Here is a 20,358-nt window from a genome sequence, read left to right as displayed (position 1 = left end):
CAAATTTTGCTGCAGAAAGAAAATGTCTGAAAAATAATTCAGGTTGAAGAAACTCCACAGTTGAGTCCTCAGGAAATCTGCAGTGTTGTCACTCTCACATTGTCACTTGACTGTGTTCTAGTCCTACATGTATTTGCCATCTGCTTTACAAAACCTTGAGCCTGAGCCATTTATGCCCTGAGTTTTAGCCAACTAAAACAAGGCAGGGAAGTTCAGTTGGAAATACCATTTGCCTGACTCCAGCTGCTTCCATGATCATCCCCGGCTTAAGTCTGGCGTTATTATGCTCTTGATTCCATGTAATGAAACATCAAACATTTGAAAAGGACCAGAGGTGACCATGTCCTAAGCTGCACAGAGAGTGGAGCCACTCAGGCAGTGTCCAAGGCCAGGCTTGGAGAAACCTGGGCTAGTGGAAGGTGTCCCTGCCCATGGCAGGGGGTGGAATGAGATGAGCTTTAAGGTCCCTTCCAACCCAAACCACTCTGATGTTTCTATGATTTTGTGATTCTTTCAGTGGTAAACACGAATAGGTAGCACAGCCAGGCTGGGATTAGTGTGCAAAGTTGATGGTAATAATTAACTGGTAACAGCTGGTAATGGTCACATCATAAAATGGGGTGGTAACAGGTGGTGTGGCTGACACAGACCATGAGCCTTTGGAAGGAGGGGAGTGCTACCACTCGGGTGAGTCTCCCAGGTGCCACCAGCTGGTTTTCCAGCTTTAAATCTCTGCTTCCAGGCCTTTATTGGTACCTGTTATTCCTGGACCCCTCACACACCCTGATTCCAGCAGGGAGGTCTTTCCCCCATTACATCTGGAGCAGTTTCTCTGCTCAGCTTCTGCCCACACATCACATGCCCTTCTAACCAGTCCTGTTCAGCACCAGCACACCCCCTCAGGAGGTTTTATTGAAGGTATGTGTATTTAAGATGTAAAATTACAGGTAGACGTTCATTTTGAGTGGTGTCTTGCTGAAAAGAGCTGAGGGACCCCACAGCAGGTCCTGGGGGAAGCTGGTGAGAGCAGTGTAGGAGCAGGTCTGGGAGGACAGCTGGGCCAGGGAAATGGTTTTTAGGTTGAGAAACTCATCAGGAAACTGGACTGGAGTCTCTCAGCTGGGGTTTCTGTTGATTTCTACAGTATTAAAGAAAATGTGGCTTGAGTTTATGTAAGCTTTCAGTAAATATTATTGTACCTAAGAAATACTTCACTAATGCCAACAGTGCATTATTTTACACAAATGAACTGCTGGCATTATTATTTTGATTATTATTCTGTGGAAAAGGTTCACTGAGGACGTGATATTTCACCTCTGGGTGTTAGATTTATTCCATGCACATTAAGACAGCTCTGGCTTTCAGTATTGTAATTTGGAAATACACACACTTTGCAAGAATTTACTGTCTCTTTTGATCCTTGACCTGTTTATATGGTAATTATTAACTAGCCTAATTCTGAGAACTGTGTTCACGTTGTGTTTTTACACAAGATACCTTGGCATAATAAAATGTTGCCTAATACAAGTCAAGGTTGCTTTTGCTCAACCAGAACAGTCACATTAATTCTAAATTCAGGGTAAACAAGAAGCAGAATAAATGTTTTCCAAGTAGAAGAACAAACCTGGCAAGGAATGAAACATATTCATGCTTTTAAGTTCATAATACAAGTGTGTAGAAATACAGAATCTTGGTTTTCAAGGATGTCAGGACATTTTACAGGCCATGGATTATGTATTGTTTTCCCTTTAATTTTTTGAGCTAATTCTTTATTTTAACCAGCCTTAGTCTGTTTATTTCCAGGTATTTATAACTTGTACATGTATCCCTGACTGAATTTGGGGCTGATTTTGGATGTCTTTTGCAGGCAAATCAGAGCACAGATTGAATTTACCTGGGGATAAAGTACCAGCACAGAAACCCCCCATTATGAACTTACTATGACTCACATAATAGCAAGGCTCCAGTGCTGTCAGTGATGCTGTCACAGTCTGTGTAAGGATCAGAAGAGCTACTGGGTTTAATAACTTATTATTACATGATTTTTCACATCACTGCTTCCTTGACTTCAAGAAAGTCAACTCTCCTAAACCCTACTCAGAGAAACCATATACATCCAGTTTCATAATTCACTCTCTATAAAACATCTTTTCTGGGCATCCTACTTTCCATTTACTGAATATTTCCTATTTTCATCATCAGTTTGGAAATCAGGCTGCAGAATTAAACAGGTCATTGCAATAATGGTCTCCCCAGTGTTCCATGGGCAGATGCCACCTCTTGCCTGCTGGTTCCTCTTCCTGCCCTTGCTCTTTCTTGCAGCACTTTGCTCACACTTTATATTCAGCTTCTCACCTAAGATCCTTGTTTCTGCAGTGCAGGATATGTTGATTTTCTGAGCATAAATATATGACACTGCAGATGTAAAAAACATGTTTGTCTATGGTAAAATAGATGTGATTTACACTTGGACATGACAAACCTTCCCCAGTGTTTCTTTAATCCACATTTCATTGTACATTAGTATCAAACCAAGAGAGAAATGGCCAGAAACTATTTTTCAATGTCTTTTAACATTGATTGTAGTAGTGTGAAAAGTCTAAAAGCAGTGGTTTAATGTTGCCCAAGTGTACTATTGATCATTAAAACTGGTACTAGAGTGAGTGAAGTCCTGTACTTTAACACCTACTGAAAAATAAGTGGTATAGATCCTCCTCTAGTGTAAATAGTCATGCTGAAATCAAAATGAATGAACCTATGATCACTTATACCAAGTAAGAGCTGGCATTTCCTAAGTTTACAAATATCTAGCTGTATTTTAAATTGCCTTTTTCATATTGAAAGAAAAAACCAAAACAACAACAAAAACAAACAAACAAAACCCAACCAAAAAACCAAATAAACCAAAAAAGAAAAACAAACACCAAAAAACCAACTTCTTAATTTATCATCTGAAATTTGTCTTTGCTTCCTATGTTCAGGAACCAAAATACATAGGGTGGAAAAAAGGCAGGGATTTCTGAATAGAAATAGCTCCCTCCCCTGTTATGAACTGTGTTATGGAATAAACATTTTTACATTTTTCTCTTTGCCTAATAGTTTTTTTAGTTGAGCTCTTTGCAGTGTAAATGAGTGGGTACATGCAAATAAACCAATTTACTAATGGTCTTTAATGTTGTCAATAACTTTAAAATCTAAAGACTTAAGAAAATAATGTGACCAGAGAGGAAAACTCCTGAAAAAGAGTCTTAAACCACCTGTAGGCAGCATTTCTAGTAGGAAAAAAAAAATAGTCTCAGATAAACCATGGTAAAAAATGTTCTCTGCCAACAAATCTTTGGGTTACTGCTACAAATATCCTCATTTCCCATCCCAGTAAAGTTTTTGGTTTTTTGGGGTTTTTTTTGCCTCTGAGTGGAGCAAAACAGTTTGAAGATAATGACTTGAATACTACATTTGAGAAAAGACTGTAATCTTAATCAGGGAGGGGTGGAAGCAGAGAGAAGATTACACAATCAAAAGATAGGAAGAGTGTTTATTCATTATTAAGAACAATTTATCCTCTGCTATTTCTGCAGCTCCTGGTGCAGGCTTTAAAACACATGGAACTTGCACAGGAAGGGGCTGGGAGGAGATAGGAATCTTTTTAAGGCAGATGTATTTCATGGCATCCTGGGGGATAGGAAAGATTACTCTCTGCATTTCAATAGCTGGCATTCAATCTGATTTTTAGAAATCCCAGACCACAGGACTTCCATCTCTTCTATTATTCAGCAGTTTAATATGCTGCATTTCCTGATATTTACATCAAATGTCTTTCATCCCTTATAATATATTCCCTTCACCTGTTAAAATTCTGCTGTCATATAACAGAGTGAATAATTATTATCCTTTCTACAAGCTTATGTCCTCAGACACTTGAAAGCTGTTATTGTGTTCCTGCTTATTCCCTATTTGGCCAAATTATAACTGCTCGGTCCTCTTCATTTTTCTTCCCACTTCAGTTCTCACAAAACCCCTTAATTTTTTATTCTGTCTCTTCTCTGATTCCCTTCCAATTTAACATCTTTCTGGGAGAGCATTTCTCACAGTTGCCTGCAGTGGCCAGAGCAAGGTTGCAGATAATCCCTGCTCTGTGTCTGCCATCCATGGCCAAAATCCTTTGAAGTCCACGGCTGAGCTTCCAGTGGATGCAAAGGGCGCTGGATCTTAAACTTGTATTTTACTTTTTGTACTTCCTGTGGCATCCTCCAACTCTCTTATCTGTTACTACTCTTCCATTTCCTAAATTTCTGGCTCATCTTCTACTTGGTTCTATGTTTTCTGTTGGCTTTGTGTTTGCAGTAGAATAATTTTCCTCCCTTGCTGAATCTCTTTTGGCCAATGTTCACCCACATTTCCTATCAGTCCCTTTTTATTTCACTCTCCTTATTGATATTTCAAATCTCCTAGAATGAGCATAATCTGTGTGTTTAATTAAGATCTTAATTATGTCCTTTTTCTAAATCATTAATGAAGATATGAAGTGAACCCAGACTAACAATCAGTGTGTGTTACCCCACTGGACATTTCCAACCATCTTGTTTCACAGCTGTTTGTCGTCATTTTTTTCATTTGTCTTTTAGCCATTATTCAATCCACACACCATTGTCTCTAGCCAAGCAGACTTGAATTAATTTTTCAATTAAGATTTCATGAGACAGTGTCAAATGCTGTACTAAAATCCAAATATCTGTCAACTCCCATATTGGGTTTTTTATTTTTTTTTCTTTACTTTTTTTCCCTGCTCCATCTGTTGAAAGCTTATTCCTTCAAGTGCTTCTCACGAAGACACCAACAACTATTCCACATCTGGATCACTTTAAAATTGTGCTTGTCAACAGGTAAACTTGAATTGCCTGCTTGTCTAAATACCATTTAGCTCAGGGTTTGCAGACCATGAAGAGACATCTCTCTCCTTCCCTCTGCAGAGTGACTGGTGGAAGCTGAAGGAGTTACAGGCTTGTTCTGACTAAATCCACTCTCAGACTCCTAAATCTCTCTATTATTTTAGTTTACACGTCTGGAAAATGCTTTCTGTCCGTTCCTTATCATGGTCCAAAAAGCAGCAGATGAATCTGTAGCTGCATTCTCTTATTTTTATGCCAGCTAGAGAGATTTCTTTCCATCTCCATCATCTGGTGTCCGTGGTCTGCCCAAACCAGCAAACCCAGGCTTCCTAAATCCAGGGTGCTCCTCCTCAAAGGGTCTAAGGGTTTGAATTTTGACAGTTTCATTCCTTTCCATTAATCCTCTGGTATTTCCATTGCTTTCAGAGGGACTAATCATGTCGTGAAGTGCTGTTCATGTTAATTAAAATAGTCTAACTTGGACTTTTTAGAGCTGCTCTGTGTTTCTCTTGTTGAGGGGGGGAAAAGATGGTGACCTGTTGTATTAACCTATTATTGAACATTTAGTTAATTCCTTTCATTCACTGAAAACAGCTGTGAGAATGACTGTTCTTGTCTCTATTAACTCCCTGTGTCCTGGATCCTCGCTCTTTACCAAGGAAGTTTTATGTGATTAAAAAGACAGTAAGTTCCTCTGAATATGAACACGTCATTCTTGTCCAATTAAAATCAAATCTCCAGCCACGAGAATGGCTTTCAAATTAATTCACAGTGACTAATTAGGAGGCGTTTCTTCATTTATTCCAGAAGAATATTACCAGGAAAGTATTTTATAATATATTTGCATTCCTGCCAACACAGAGGAACCAATAAGCAAGTTTTGAAGAATTAAAGTGCTTTCTTCTTCCATGAGAGACCATCAGTGCCCAATTTTTCAGTAGTCAGAGACTCAGATTAATTGCTGAAGGATTATGAATTTCTTTCTTGTTTTTAAAAAAATCACATCTGAATCTATGAAAGATTTAAAGAGGCTTTTGAATAATGAAGAAAGCCATTGAAATTAAAGAAAGCCAATGGCTTCTATTTTATTGCAAACATATTTTAAGGCTTGACAACAGTTGCAGCATTCCCCTAATTTTTGCTGTAAAAGGGAAGTAAACCAACAGTTTATTGTGGCAATACTTCATACTGCCCTACTTCTGTAAATTGTCTTTAAGCTCTAGGGTAAGGGCAGAGCATTCATGTTTTTAAATTGGATACAAAATGCTGTTTCTACGCAGTGGCTGCTGCAGCATAAATTGCCATACAGAGACTACCAGCTGTATCTGAACACACTGATGCTCAGCAAGTTGTGGATGATCCTTGCCTTGCTTTACCTGCAGTGTCTGTGCTCCTTTTAAACGTTTGGAAGGTTGGACACAGAACCTGGAAAAGGTTTCCCCGCTCGCAGGAAGTTGCAGAGTTCTCCTTGAAACAGCCCCCGAACTCTCGGAGCTGTCCCAGAGCTTTGAAATGTTTTAGCGTGGCTAATTTATGAGATAAATTGGGTGAGCGGCGTGAACCTGGACCTGGCACTGCGATTTTTGTTTGTTTGTTTGTTTGTTTTTAATAAGGACGTGATGTCCCACACACAATAATGGGGAGAAAATAATGCTTATTAAACTTTCACTGGAGAGCAGCAGAGGGCCACGGGCAGTGTCAGGGAGATGCTGCTCCCTGCAGATGCCACCGGGGAGGGACCAAGGGGTGGCCTTCCTCGGGAGAAGGTCCTGGGGCTGCTCGGGAAGCAGCGGGACGTTCCGCAGGTGGGTGGGGAGGCTGCTCCTTGCTCTGCTCGATATTCCAGATGGCATCTGGAATAATTAACATTTAGCGCAACTGCGCCGTTCGGGAGCCCTCGCGAGAAGCCATTTGAATGTGATGCTGAGCAATTAGACATCGAATTAGCAATTAGCTACTGAATCGAGTAGATCTCTGCTGTAGATACCAACTGTCTCTGGGAACTCCTTCCTCGCTTGTACTTTCATTACCCTTCCTTTGTTATTCGTTACAGAGCAGGCTTTTACGTTCCGAAATGCGTTTTAAGGCTATTAAGTGCTAATGATCGCGTTGTGAGGTCCTATTGCTTGATTTCTTTATTTGTTCGAGAGCAGAAGGAGCAGCCCGACTTCTCCCCGTGAGAAGTTTGGGTGAGATTAGGCCGTTTTCAAGAAGAAATGTGCAGACTTTGCATTCACAAAGGGGTAGGGAGGCCGAGCTGTTACCTGCCAAATTAACGAGTCAATCGCCTGATGTTTTAAATAATAGGAGACAACTGAAACGTGAGAGCAAATTAAGCCTTGCCACGGATGAGAAAACATTACCTGAAAAATAGGTACGTGGTTAGAGCTTAGCAACAGATGTTGCACCTGGAGGGGAAAAAAAAAAAAAGGTATTTACAAAAATGTGCAAAGCTACCTCTGCACCTTCCATCCAAACTGCTCTAAACTTCACAAGAATTACAAATTAACTTCAGAGGGGAGAAATGTGCACACGCAGCAGCGAGCAGTGGTGAAATAATTGTTCCTTGTTTCTGAGATTAACACGTATATCGAGGTTTAATTGGCATCGATTTATAACGAGAAGAATTTTGAAAATAACAGCATGTTCTCATTTGGTTTTACTGCCTGGGTACTGGATTTCTTTTTTATTATTATTATTTATTTGAAATTGATGCTACAAAACCTTGAATTTGCTATAATGGGAAAAATATATACATTTCTTAGAGTGAAGAAAGAAACAGGTCTCATCAAGCGATTTTTCTCTATATTTAAATATCTTATAATGTTCTGTAAAAAATAACTTTCCTAAGCCTCCAAAGGCTGACAATATTTTTCCTAAGGCCTAAAACTTCTTACAGAGTCCATTTATTTCTAACAGCATCAAAAAGATGTGAATTATGGGCAGCACAATCAGTACATTAATGTTTCCCAAAACACTTAGAGTAGAACTGCAGACATGGGTGACTTTTGTTTTCTTTGTGTTAAGAAAGTTTGTTCTAAGATATTCCATTAATGGTGCCCTGCAGCAGGTTTTGGTGCTGTTTTTTTGGTGTTGTAGAATGATTTACCCTCAATATTTGGGTGCATTCTAGAAGAAAATTGGGTGCATGTAGAATAAAATCCACTAATCCATAGGATGCCAACAATCTCATCTTGGCTGTTTTTAGTGGATAAAATGGACAGAAAGCAGAGAAATAAAGCTTCATTTGCAGAAAAAGCCTGTCTAGGTGATGTTACATTAGCCCAGGCATTTTTTGCAAAGTTTGTCGTGAAAAATAAGTTTTATTTACTTATTACTTGTGTTCAGATGTAGATTCCAAGAGATTAAGTGAATATAAAGATGTGGGCATTTCCATTCATGAGATGATGATTCTTATCTGTTTGTCCCTAACACCATTAGAATTCCCAGAGATTCAGACAATACATTAAAACTCACATTTGAGTTATCCAATATTAGTTTCCAAGGTATGGACGATGTCCAGATTGTGGGGAAAATCAGAACTGTCCCTCTCTCTGGACTTCAGGTGAAGGCAAAGTATTTTCTGATCTCTCTGCAGAATGGGAATAAAATATTCAAGTAGGTTTGGCCTCTATTGTCCAAGGAAGAGGAATTGTACATTTTCATGGCAGCACAAGGCATGTGATTTTCATGACAATCATGAGGTGATGCTCAGACTTAACCAACTGAGAGTGCAGATGCATCCCTGTGAAATTTGCCTCCTCCATTCCTGTGTTTTAGGCAGCTCCAAAACAGCTGTTCTGTTTTATTTTGTGCTTTCTAAATAGCACCTAAGAAGCAGATAGCCCATAAAGAGGTAATTTCATGTTTTACTTCAAGTGTGCATCATTTTATCTTTCTGTTGTGACATTGATTTATGTATTGTGCTAAAAATAGAGAATGTGTATGGAAAGAGCAGCTGCTTGCACAGAAACACTCAATTCAAGCATTCCTTAGCTTGCAAAGTTACTCATGGGATTTTAAATCACATCACATGTTTTTTTGCTCTTTGACATCATCTTTTATTACAATATAATATACTATTTTTTCCACTGTATCTTGCCACCTTCAGTTTTTTCACTGCTCTGTAATGCAGTCATTAAATATTGCATCGAATTCTTGATATTTATATATATATATATATATTTTTTTTTTAGTATTAATTGCATAGTCTTCAAAATGAGGTTGTTATTCCTAAGTAAATGAGGGGAAAAAAAGCCTTTTATGACATGATTCAATGATTCTAGGATCTTCTATGATTCCAGTTCTTGATGCTGCCCTTGAGGTGTCATGGTCCATCCTACATCTGTTGGCTTTGTAGGATGTCTGTTTAATCATCCACAGCACAAGGTTAGGTTCGTTCCTACAAGAAAAAAAAGAAACATCTGTAGAGGGGTTTTTGTCAACATAAAATCCATGTTCTTTCCAACACCCAGAGAAAGATAAGTGCCCCAGGTTAGGAAACCTGTCTCCTTAGTGGTACGTGCAGAGCTGGCCAAACACAGCCAGTTTGGGATGGTTAGACTCTCAAGGAGCTACAAATTGGATATTTCTGTCTCTCAGCAACACAACCTGAACCAGCCACGGTGTCTCTACTGGGTAAAGGCTCTGAGCAAAACATGGGCGTGGAAAGAGGGGTCCAATCTCTCCTTTACAAGTTAAAGAAGCACCAGGATATGGAAAATAATAATAATAAAAAGTTAATCCCTCCTTTTATCTTGCTTATAACCAGATCTCTGCTGCCCTGTTTAATACTCGAGCTCCCATTGATCTTTAAGGTCCCTTCCAACCCAGACCATTCTGTGACCAGGAATAGTCTAATTAATAAATAGGAATTGAGAGAGGGAGCAGCACAGAGAGTGGAAATGAACTGTCAGCTGCTTGTTGGCATCTTGTCTGGATTTCTAAAGAACAACTGTGTGCACCCTGGGTTTTCAGAAGCTTGTTATAGAACCGAATTTGTATTTGGGAGGTAGTTTTAAAGGGTTTCCCTACATTAAAAAGAATTCTGTTAAATGAAACAATCCCTCGCTGGCTTCCTGTGCCTAGAAATGCTGAATTCAAAAGGCCCTGGATTTAGCAATTAGCACCATTCCTGACTAATGTTGTGTTAATGCAACGTGACTAATTTCATTCCCTGTGCTGAAGGGCTAGGTGGCTTCTGGTCAGGAACAGTTCAGCACAGCAGTTCAGGAATTGTTCAGCAGAAACTGGTTCTAAGAAATACTGACTCATGTGGTGCAGGTGGTTTTTTAATCTCTATATTTATATCTCTATCTATATCTATGTTTACAACTCGTTCTACCACTTAGAAGTAGTGTTTCTCCATGAAACAGCACTGAAAGCAGTTCCCCTTTAACCAGCAAATTGGAGGCATTTTAGAACCCAGATGCGGTTCTGCCATGAATTTTTAGAAACCAGATGTTTCTAAAATACCCCAGTTTTCTGATGTAGAATATACCCCTTAATAATTTGGTTTGCAACAATGAAACCAGGTGAAAGTGAGAGCCCACCCAGTGAAAAAAATTTCCAGGCAAGGGCACAAGGGCAAGTCACCCATAAAAGAAAATGATAAAGTGCTTTTGAACTCTGTGCCACCATCAGGTGTTTTATTACTCTGTGTCATCTTAGATATTTTCCCTGTACTTAGTGTTGCAATTAATAAAACTCCTGATATAAAGGTAACTAGGTGTCAGCTTCATCTCCAGTGGAGCCTGTCTGTTGATTAAAAACTACTTTACAATGACATTAAGCTGCAAAGAACAAGTCAAAAAAAAAAAAAAAAAAGAATGCATAAGCCCGAGACATGCACTGTCAGTCCCCATAGATTTAAATTTAATTAAATGAGAAAACTGCAGGACTCTTTTTGTTCACACTGGAGATTCCCAGAGCTGCCCCATGAGCAGCGTTCGGTTATTGCGAGTCATGAGCTCAGCTTGGAATATTGTTTTGTCATTAAGGCTGCCAGTCATTCCCCATTAGGTGCAGGCTCCAAAATGCCACGGTGCAGGGATGAAAATAAAAGGCCTTGGCCTGGCACTAAAAGCGTCCTGAGGATGCAGACTGTGTGATCACATCTCTTTATCCCTTTGCTGACACGGTCAGCCCGTTGTTTGGGATGTGAAATCCAACACTGGAGTGCTGCTATTTTGGGAGGTGGTGACCACCTGCTCCTGGGTGCAGCAGAGCCCTTCGTTTGGTGACACCCAAAGTGTGGGGTTGGGAAATGATGGGTGTGAAAATGGTGGGGGTTTATCTTCCCTTTAAAACCCTGTCCTGGCCATGGGAAACAAGTCCCCATCTTCCCCCTGTGCTGGTGTCCTTGTTCCTCAGGGAATATGGAAAAACACTTCATGTACTCCCAGGAAATCTGATATTTTTCCCCACAAAGTATGAGAAAGAACCTGACATTGCTTCCTAACCCCTGCAAATAATTTGCTGTCCTTTGAAGTATGGAATTATTCATCTGACATTTCATCTTGTCTCTCTACCAGCACCCTCAAGTCAAATATAACATCTTTAAGTCCAGTTTTCTATTTTTTTCTCTCTTTTTTTTTTTTTCTTTTCTTTTAGCTCTAATATTTGTGGGTTTTCTGTTCTCAAAGACAAATTAGGAAGTAAATGAGCCTGCAGACAAAGCTGAGAATATACTGTGTGATAACAGTAATGCACAAAGATGAACATGAAAATGTCATCAGCATCATTGCCAGACACGTTCTTGTTAATCTTTTTTTTTTTTTTTTCAGAAAACTGGCTTATAGTGTTGGGGAGAGAAATAAAAAGAGGCTGAGGAGATGAGAAGAGAGAAAAGAAAGAGGAGACTTCCCAGGTCCTTCTTACTTGCTCCAAAAAAAAGGTCATTCTTGCCTTTGTAATTGCTGAATTTTTTGAACTGGTCTGGTCTGTGGGTGAGGAACTGTCCCTTTCAAGCAAATACTGTGACTTTTGGAGATTAAAGGCCAAACCATGTGTTCATGAATTTTAATGTAAACAAAATCAGCTTTTTTTTTCCTCCCAGTTTTTAAGATCTTTCTCTCCTTTGTTGTGTGGGGTGAAGGGCAGGGGAGCAGAATGGCCCAAGGCTGAGCTGCAGTGTGTGTTGGTACTTGTGTTCTCATCTCCAGCTGAATCTCACCCTCCATGCTCTAAGGACACCACACTTACAACAGAGACACCTGAGAGACTGCCACCAGCAGTGGCAGCTTTTCCAAAACACCACTGATAGGAAAAGAATATGAAACAAGATTAACCTTCCTGCTCTCCCCAGGTTTCTCTGAATCTGCTCTTTGTTGATAGACAAAATATGGGTTTCATAATATGTGATCATTGTGGATTTTCTAATTAATTGGAAAAGGGGGAAAGTTCTTCCTTGTGCTGAATTTATGATAATTGGACTTTAAGTAGTTGTTTGTTGCAGCTCAGTCTGCTCTGAGTACTAAACCATGGGTGAAATTCATACCTGATTAGTCCTGAGCGGCAAAAATACAAATGTTTGTTCTCAAACATGGCAAAATTTCTGTAAAACCTCTGTTGATTTGACTCCCAGCCTAAATGAATCCACGAAAGCAAGTTGCTTTACTGCAACAATAGTCATTAATAATATCCATTTTCAGAGCATTTTTGACTTGTTCTTCTCAATTCCAGTGAAGCAGCTGAAAGTTCGTGGCTGTTCTGTCGCTGGGGAAGGAGCAGAGGGAAGCACCTCTTGCAAAGCAGCACCTGCAGAAGGTACCAGCCATGGTTTCTTACATCATTCCTGCCCTGTGGGTCCCTCAGTCACAGAACGTGTTCCCAGCACTTATTTTGAAGCAGAGCTGACTTTGCAGGGCGACTCCCATCCCCAATTTTTGACTTCTGAAGCTCCAACTAACGATGCTGACACACCAAAAATGCCATCTGCCATTTCGGAACTGAGGCCTGCCCTGCACAGAATTCTGAGCATCTCATATGGTAATGCCAGAGACACCCAGGCTTTAATCTCTGCCATCCACCTCAATCCTCCTCACACATCTCTCCTTGTTAGATATTCCTGTACCTACATCCCTATATAGCTACAGAGACATCAGAGAGATGCTCTGGGAGTTAAAAATTCAGGCTCTATGAATATTTTTGGGAAGGAGCACAACTCCTGTTTCTTCAGAACTTCTTCTCTTTGAAATCTGCAAGACAAGAAGTACCTGAAATTTATTTTATTGCTCTATTTTAAGGGTACATATATATTTTTTTCTTTTTATGCAAAACCGAAATTCTGGATGAGTAACTGCATTTTGAAGTATATTTGCTCTAAAAAAAAAAAAAAAAGAATTGTGCAACTGGTTTAGACACCTGCAGTATAAAGGGACTGAAATTCTGAAATTGTAAAGAACATTATAACTTCTTGTTATATATATATATATATATATATCTGGGCAGGGATCCAGGGGCAGCCACAGTTTCTCTGGGCAACCTGTGCCAGGGCCTCTCCACCCTCACAGGGAAGGATTTCTTCCCAATATCCCACCTAAACCTGCCCTTTGTCAGTTTGAAGCCGTTCCCCCTTCTCTCATCAATCCATGCCCTTGTTGACAGTTCCTTCCCAGCCCCCCCTGTAGCCCCTTTAGGTCCTGGAAGTTCCAAATGACGATATTGTGCAACTCCTAACGACAGCACTGTGACAACAGCTTAAAGTGCTCTTCCCAATCTTCCACCTCCACCTCTTCAGATATTGCTATTTGTGGTCCAAATTCCACTTGACACAACCCAGCACCTGAAACATGCCCAGCTCCAGCAGCCCTGCCCTGGCTGAGCTCCCCCTGAAGTGGAGCTTTTGTTTACAGCACTTGCTCTGCTGCATCCCCCTGTTTGTGCTGGAAAAGCCTCTCGAGTGATTTGCAGGGAGTTCAGCCTCAGTGCCAAGGACGAAGCCACAGCTCTGCAGGAGGAATCGAGGCTCTCAGCAAAGCAGAATGCAGCAGCACTGGATGACTCTTCTGCATAAGGACCACTCGAGAGCACAAAGCTCTTCTCGCTGCCACCAGCACAATGGGACTGGTTATTAAGGTTTCTTTTTCAATCGCCACTTGAAATTTCTGCACTGAATCTCAGTGGCTACAAGTTAAGATTGCTCTCACCCACTCCTTAACTTCTGTCCATCATCTTCATTTCCACAGAGCACGATGTATTTTTGTTACCAAATCTAAAGCGGGAGAAAATTATTCCTGTTCCTCCGTTCTCCACTGGATTTTCTCCAAGCTCAACTCTGTTTGCTCACAGGGAGATGGCAGGCCCACACAAAGGAGCTGGTGACCCCAGAATGTTCAGGATGCACAGGAGTCAATGTTGCAGTTGGGATGCAGCAGCTGCACCCTGAAGCCCTCCTTGAGGAACGATGTGAGGAATCGAATTATTTATGAACGTGATACAAAATTGATTCAATGGTACAAATCACCGAGGAATGATCGATTCAGAATTGATTCAGAATTGATTCCATGATATAAATCATCGAGGAATGGTTTGCATCCTGTGGCTGCTCAAGCATGAAGGCTCAGCCTGGGAGGAACCCAGTTTTGAGGCATTACTTTTAGAGCTTGCTAGGCATTTAAAGTTTCAGACCTGACACATCAAAGTGATTTTAATTTTGTTATTTTTCATTAACAGGCTAAAAAAAAGAGTGAATATCAACCCCCAGCCCCCTCCCCTTCCACAGAGGGGATTGTTTTAGTTCTGTAAAGCTGATATGTTTAAAGCTCTGTGTGTGCTGTCTGTTGTACTGCACTTTTACATTCTGTGCATCGGGAAGGTTATACAGATTATAAATAAGTTTAATGATAAAAAGACATTGTAAAACAAACAAATGTAGAGCACCTGTTTTTAAATTGCTTTGGCTCCTCGTTCCTGACACAAATAATGGTCAAAACAAACGATGCTCTCACATAAATCATTTCCATTTCAATGAATCAGTGCTTGCCAGCAGGACAATATTTACATCTTTGCTTGTTCTATCAGCTTCTGGATTGCAAATATGTCTCAAAAGAGCAGCTAAGCAAAAAATCTTTTGGGAAGCTACGAAATGAAAAAGATTTTCTTGGCCGAGAGAGAAAACCGGAGGGATGAGCTACTTGAACTCCAACATCTCCCATTTAGTGTGGGAGCACGGCAGCAGTGGAATGCTGAATTGACAAAAATTACTCCCCTTCAGTTCAGCCATCCAGACTATTTTGGTTCCAATTAAGCAGAAGAGAAAATGCAGAAAATTGGACAAAAAAACCGTTGACAAAAAAAAAAAAAGTACTGATTAGCTCAACTAAAAAGGCCAGGATGAAAAGGCTCAACTGCACAAGGGCAGAAGAGAAAGTTGAACCTATATTTGGAAATGGTAAGAAGTGTGGAATAAAAAGATGAGGGTGGTTATATTTACTTTGGTTTTTACAGTTCTATCTTAAATTTAAATGTTTTCAGGGCAAGGTCTAGGAAAGATTGCTGGCAAGAGGTTCCATTTTACTTGTCAATTATTTGGTTCCTTTATAGGGGAAAAAAAAAAAAACAACAACAAAAAGCTAAAAAAATTAAATGTGGCCTTTGATCCCTCATTTTCTTGATTGAGAAACTATATAATCATTTTATAAAATGGAGCAACTGTTCTTTTATCCCTTCATTAGATCAGCTGGTTGACTGTGCCAAGAGGGTGATGGAACCAGAAGTTGAAAAGTGGTGTAAATTCGGAAATTGCTCTGTATTACAAATTCCTTTGAGTGCTGAGTTGCTGAAGCAGCCTGGGATCACCAGCCAAGATATTTTGTCATGGTACAACAGCCCAGTCCCCTCCAGTGCTGAATGTCTGCTCTGTTTGCCCTTCATGGTGTAGGTCCTGTCCAGAGGGAGGGGTGTGAGGGCTCCAGGAGGGGATGATGGTACTCAGGTTGTGCTCTCAGAGCTCCTTTAGCCTCAATAGTCCTTTTGAAGGAAGAATGGATACAAAAAATGAGGGAAAATCCAGCTGGATCTATCCACCAATCTATCTGTAGCATATCCTAAAAAAAAGCCACATTTTGTTAGGAATTAGCTGGTGGTGTTTCAATATATTTCTCATCCAGCTGCCATTAATAACACATTCTTATTACCTACTTTGGAAATGGGATTTAATGCAAATATTCTGCATGAAAATAAGTGTGAGGGACTAGAAGAAGACTGTCATTGTTATGGCTGATCCCTCTCTGCAACTGCTTTTTGCCACGTGCTTTTGTGTTGATTTTTTTTATTCCCTTATTGGCATTTTGGGAATATGGGTCAGTGCTCAGCCAGGGTGTGTTGTGTCACAGTGTGTGCAAGGAATAAAATCCAGGCATAAAAATAAGAGTTATGAGCAGTTGCAAATATTGCCATAACAACAATATCTGGCTCCTTCCTGGCACTGTTTGCCCACTGAACAAAGTGTTCTTTATGGGGAAACCTGACATTATTTTCAGTTTTACTGTGAGGCCTTGAACAAATCTTGATCTTAATTTTATACTCTTGTATAAAATTAGACCTTCCCTAGCACCAAAATCAGACCAGATTTACTGAAAAGTGCCTAGTTCATATATAAATTCAAGTGATGTTTACAGCATTTCTTTATTAAATTTACCAGATTCGAATGAGAAAAGTATTTAATAGGACTAGTTAGGAAATAGCTTGTTCAGTTTTTAATTCAATTTTAATTAACATCTCAAATGAGTAGCCTCGCATTAACTTTTCAGTTTAAAAATGCTGGGGTTTATACTAAAACATTTCAACTGATTGTCTTAATCAGTTGGGCTGATTGCTAATTTTGTGTTCCCCTTGCAAATGTTTCACAGCTTTGGAGCTCCAGAGCAGAACGTGTAGCCCGGGCTTCTGCAGTTACAGAAACACAGAAATGGCAGTTTATTTTTGGTTTATTCCCATTGTATTTATTTTTTGATTTAAATTTTTATATCAGACACTTTTTTTATTGTGTGCTGCTGGCCTTGTTTGATACCATAATCTTAATTCCTGCAGCACTTCTGGCCGATGCGATGCAAGTTGTTTGATACTTTTGGCTTGCAAGCATTTACTGTCGCTTGCATTGGAAGTGAAAGTCTGAGCTGGTTTCTGTGGCAGGTGTAGCATTTTTATGGGTTTATTTAGTCTGCCAAAAAAGTGCCCTGTTTGCTGCCATCCCACCTCCCTTATTCCCTGAGTACACTCCTAGCAGGTGAGGTACAGCAAGAGGTGTGAGGGGATCAATCACCACACACCCACAGGCTTTTTTCTCTTTAGGTCATTCAAAAGCAGGATTTTGACCCAAACCATGACAGTTTGACACCATTTTAGTCATTTATACGAAGGAAATGAGTAGCCTCCATCCAGTGGATAGTGCAAGTAGGCCTCTGCATCCAAATATTTATATTAAATTTGTACCTTTATCTGGAAAATCTCAGCAGAGCTTTCAGGATTGGGTGTCACAGGGATTTGTCTCAGGAACCACACCGTGCCCTGTCAGTGTTTACCCAGGTCTTACTGGGCTTTATGGATAACTTCCCGAATATTTCTGAGGTGTGGGGTTTTTTTCCATCTGTCTTTCATAGAGAAAAGCAAGATAGTGATCACAGGCTGGACCAGGGACCAACACATCAGCTTCTTGCTTTACAACTCATTGGGCTTTATCTTTGCCTTAATCCCCCAGTCCTAAAATTGAGGAGGGATAGTGGCGCTGAGGATAACGTCAGGATGCCACTGCACTGACACTATCTGTGTTCTTTCTCATTTCAGTACCTTCTGCACCTCAGAAATCCCCTCTGATTCCCCAGGCAGGTGTGCTGAGTAGGATCCCACCCCACAGCCAACGCCTCAAAAGCGGCGACCCCCAAACGTCTCCACTGGCGCTTTCTCCTAATCCTCAAGCTCTGACATCATTTCCCATGCCATGTGCAGGAATCCACACCAAATTTGATTTAATTAAACGTTTATAGCCCGCTAATGTAATGGTGCTGTTGTAACAACGCTCCTGGCAATGATCCAGCTCCCTCGTTGGAATAAACGGCGCAGGCTTTCGGCTCCGTGGTTTATTCACTCAGGGACTGTGTTACTGCCTCATAAAACAGTGAGATAGTACTATTATCACTTAATTATCCAGCAAGCTTTCCCAGGCTTCACTTCCCCATCAGCCACGGTGCATTTCTCTGAACCCCAGAATGTGTGGGAAATACAGATTGGTCCGTTGGAACGTGCAGAAATAAATCTCGGGAAGGTGTTTTGTCAGGGCTCGGAGATTTATCAGTGTGTTGTACTCAAATGTGATAAATTGCTGCTTTAGAACAAACCAGTGAATATATTCCTAATAGAATTAATTTCAACAGATAACTCTGAGTCATCACCTGTAATAGCTTACATAAAAAAATCCCGGCAGCAGCAGCAATGGGCTACTTATCTGGGGAATGAGGATTCAGTGAGGAAAAAGAGAGTAAGAAATGCTGAAGTTTAAACTGCATAATCATGATCACTAATTGTTGGTATCTGCAATAGGTATTTTTGGAGGTACTTTCAATAGTAAAAATACCAAAATGTCACACATGGCCACAATTTGTTCCAGGAGATCAAGGTTATCAGTACTTTTTTCTGTTTGATGACTAACAGACTTTTCTCCTGTGTTGAAACGCTTGTTAAAGTTGAGGAAATACTGCTGAAAAAAAAAGCAAATAAAAATGCTAAATGAAAACAATATCAACTTTTCCTAAATCCTTATTATATCAGGTAAGTTTAAGCCATGACCTCATGCAAATTCATGCAAAGCATAGGATTGTATTATATCTTATTTCTGTAGTAGCTGTTATTCACTAAATAGAATAATTTGTTTATTTATTTAAATTCATGCTGATTTAATCAATGCCTAGAATGAAATTTGGGCTAGGTTTATATTAAAATGGAAGGTTTTTACAATGTAAGGATATGAAGCAATCCATACCTGTCTGCAGGCTGACAAAATTGTTAGGACTGCCAAATGTTTAATTTCCCTTGAAACGGGTTTGGAAATGAGAACATTTGACTTAAGTGACTAAATAAAGATTCACACACTTAAGTTTTAAAGTCTTAAATGAAGCGAGTCGTCCGACTCTCTCAGTTTAATGACCTCATTCAACCCCTCAGCTCTTTCAGGTGGCTCCTGTTTTGGTGTGTGGTGCAGGGTTAGGTGAGTCCAGGTGGCTGTGCCAGCAGGGACAGCAAAAGAAGGGACTGTGAAATGCTTCCCATGCAGTAAATTCTGGCACAGGGAAGAGCTGCAGGCACTAAACGGGAGCAGGATGTCCCACATGCACCAAAATCTCCCAGCACTGGCGTGTTGGAAGGGAAAACATCCACCCCCATCTGCACCCTGCTAGGAAACCTGGGGCAAGAGGCTCTGAAGGTGTCTGCTGATAACTGGATCCAGCTGCTTTTTCACCTTGGAAAATGTAAAAATAAACAGAAAAAATGCTGAACCACAAACTTGGGTAAAGGAGGAAAGTTCAGCTGCTGCATATTCATAGTCTGTCTCTGAATAAGCCCTTCTTGCATTGACACACACCCTCCCTGCATACCAAATTCTAGTGCTTGATATTCTTAAAACACCCCCAATATTTCAGCATTCACAATTATTTGCTACCCACTCCGAATTCAGGTGGCATCTGATTTCCCACACTGTAAATTCATCTCCAGCCCGTGTTATTACACCCCGTGCAGCCACAGAATCATCAGGTATTTCACCCCTGAGGATTTTTATCCTCAGTTATTCCTCAGCCTCCATGTTGCAGTTCTTCCAGCATTATGCAGCACACAGAGCCAAATTTATCTCCAGGTACATGTTATCTAAGCTTAGATGCCCATCAGCATCAGTAACCTGCCATGCTGCTAATTCTGGTTTTAGGAAATCGGCAGGAAACGCAGCTCAAAACGTACAAAGGGGCTTGTGTTGGTTTTTGTTTTAAACTGTTCTGGTTCTTTGAGTCTGAAAAATGTGGAAGGTGAGTTTTTGGGCTTCAGACAACACAATGCCAACAGCAAGGTTGGCAAAAATTATGAAATATCTCATTAATCTCTCTACGACAAAAGCCATTTAATTGGGATGGAAACTGCCCACAGCTCACTGCCATATTTTACCTTTCTTCCCCTTTTACCCTCTCCAGCACTAAATAGAGAAACACGAATGCACGAGGTGCCAGTTTTTTTATCTTTTATTTAAAGAAATCAAGAGGTACAAAAATAACTGAGAATGACTAAAAGTTATTCTCTGGTGCATTCCTGACAATTGAGTTCTCGCTCCACATCACTCACAGCAACAGTCTAATTTTAAAAAGCAAAGCATTGTTCTATTCTTTGAGCATTAACCTTCAGGTCTGTATCCACCTTTAGCAAAGCAGCATAAATAAATATGGCTTTTTTTTTTTTTTTTTTTTTTTTAGCAGTGGGATGGTTAATC

At 40.2% G+C, this 20,358-nt stretch overlaps 1 long non-coding RNA gene across 1 annotated transcript; it reads left to right on the top strand.

Annotated features, from left to right (window-relative positions):
• Window positions 1-658: 658 nt before the first annotated feature.
• Window positions 659-20,342, top strand: LOC126636140 (uncharacterized). Its single transcript, XR_007627912.1, has 4 exons — window positions 659-918; window positions 11,675-11,784; window positions 12,573-15,282; window positions 17,676-20,342. It is a non-coding gene; the product is annotated as an uncharacterized LOC126636140 (long non-coding RNA).
• Window positions 20,343-20,358: the final 16 nt, after the last annotated feature.

This window comes from Myiozetetes cayanensis, unplaced genomic scaffold (assembly GCF_022539395.1).
Source record: "Myiozetetes cayanensis isolate MyiCay16 unplaced genomic scaffold, myiCay2020 scf13, whole genome shotgun sequence".
Taxonomy (NCBI): domain Eukaryota; kingdom Metazoa; phylum Chordata; class Aves; order Passeriformes; family Tyrannidae; genus Myiozetetes; species Myiozetetes cayanensis.
This window is presented reverse-complemented; position numbering and strand designations above follow the sequence as displayed.